At 36.3% G+C, this 2367-nt stretch overlaps 1 pseudogene; it reads left to right on the plus strand.

Moving 5' to 3' along the window:
* Window positions 1-1798: 1798 nt before the first annotated feature.
* Window positions 1799-2367, plus strand: part of LOC104998887 — an 819-nt pseudogene continuing 250 nt past the window's right edge.

The following is a 2367-nucleotide window of genomic DNA, read 5'->3' on the forward strand; positions in this document are numbered from 1 at the left end:
GCAATAATAATGGAGTGGGTTGCCATTTTCCTTCTCCAGGATATCTTCCCGACCCAGGGATTAAACCCATGTCTCTTATGTCTCAAAAAGTATAAAATAGCTAATTATATGTCTAAGGAATTAAAACCTGTACTCAGAAAACTATGACATTGATGAAGGAAATTGAAGAGGATACAAAGAGATGGAAATATATACTGTGTTGATGGATTGGAAGAAATAATATGACCATATGATTCAAGGCAATATTCAGATTCAATGCAATTCATATCAGAATACCAATGGCATTTTTCACTGAACTAGAGCAATTCTGAAATTTGTATGGAAACACAAAAGATTTACACCTGTAAGAATGGCTATTATTAACAAGACAAATGATGAGTGTTGGCAAAGATGAGAAGAAAAGAGTACACTCGTGCACTATTGGTAGAAATGTAAATTGCTGTCACCATGAAGGAAAACAATATGGAGTTTCCTCAAAAAACTAAAACCAACATATGATCCTGAAACTCTACTCCTGGTTATTTATGCAAAGAAAATGAAAACATTTATTTGAAAATATATATGCACCCCTATGTTCATCACAACAATATTAAAAATAGCCAAGATGTGAAAACAACCCAAGTATCAATCTGCAGATAAATGAATAAAGATGTGATACGCACGTGTGCGCACACACACACACACACACACACACACATTACTCAGCCATTAAGAATGAAATTTTGCATTTGCAACCACATAGATGGACCCAGAGGATATTTTGATAATTGAAATAAGTTAGACAGAAAGAAAAATACTATATGATTTCACTTATATGTGGAATCTAAGAACAAAGAAACAAACAAAACAGAAACAGAATTATTGATAGAGAGCATATATGTAGTTGAAAGAAAGAAAAGTAGGAACAAGAAATAAATAGGTGAGAAACATTCAGAGAGACAAACTTCCTGTTGCAAAATAAATGTCACAGTTATGAAATGTACAGTGTGGGAGAATATAGTCAAAAAGTATATGATAACTTTATATGGTGACAGATCATAACTAGACTTACTAAGGTGATCATTTAGAAAGGTATGGAAGGGACTTCTCTAGTTGTCAAGTGGTTAGGACTACATGTTTTCATTCCTGAGGGCCCAGATTCAATCCCTGACCAGGGGACTAAGATCCTGAAAGAAGTACAACACAACTGAAAGAACAAAATGTATAGAAATATCAAATCACTATGTTGTGTAGCACAAAGTAACAAAGTGTTTTGGTTAGTTATAATTCAAAAATAAACAACCAATCAAACAAACTCATAGAAAAAGAGTTCAGATTTGTGATTACCAGAGGCAGGATCTGGGAAGAATGGGGACTGCATGAAGGCAGTAAAAAGGAACAAACTTCCTCTTATAAGACAAATAAGTACTGAGGATATAATGTGCAACATGATAAATAGAATTAACACTGCTGTGTATTTTATATGAAAGTTGTTATGCCTGTAAATCCTAAGAATACTCATCACAAGGAAATGTTTTCTTCTATTTCTTTAATTTTGTATCTATATAAGATGATGGATATTCATTAAACTTATTGTGGTGATCATTCCATGATATATATATCAAATCATTATGCCATGCACCTTAAACTTATACAGTGCTGTATGTCAATTATATTTCAGTAAAACTGGAATAATAATAAAAAAAAAAAACACAGCGAGATACTTCCTCACACATGTTAGAATGGGTATTATCAAAAAGATAACAGAGATTTCAAAGTAAGGAGAGTCTTAATTTTATCAGCCTTGACTTTTCTGAGCATGGAGAGCGCAAACAAGGAGGACAGCACCACAGAGAAGTCTGGAGAATATAGGAGTAGAAGTAGAAGCTGAAGAGGGGGAGGGAACTTCTGGTGAAGCAGAGATAGCAAAAAATTCTGCACAGGGGACCAAAAGAAAAAGAGATAAAAAATAGCACAGCTTGAAATCCAGGGATACATCACAATTTCCAAAGACACCAACTCTGATCCCCATCTCCCCTCTACCTTCTGTCCTGCAGCCTGTCAACCTGGTCTATAGGGATGTCAATTGTGCTTGGTGCCAGCAGTTAAAACTGAGCATCAAAGGCTGGAAACTAGATGGATATAAACGACCCTGTGAATAAGCCTATCCTCATCAAAAAATATTCCTGCCAGAGCTCAGGAGGCCAGGATCCTGTTCCTATCGAAAAGAATAAAGATAGAAAAGGGGGAAATACCACTGGAATGCTCTGTTGAGAGAATGATGTCTTCTGAAGGGGCTGCTCTTCCTGCAGAGGGGCCACCTGCCCTTGAGGGAGCTCCTCCGCCTCTTGAGGGAGTTGTGTCAACTTCTGCCCCTGACCCAGAGGC

Source organism: Bison bison, unplaced genomic scaffold, assembly GCF_000754665.1.
Source record: "Bison bison bison isolate TAMUID 2011002044 unplaced genomic scaffold, Bison_UMD1.0 scf7180017853279, whole genome shotgun sequence".
Classification (NCBI taxonomy): Eukaryota; Metazoa; Chordata; class Mammalia; order Artiodactyla; family Bovidae; genus Bison; species Bison bison.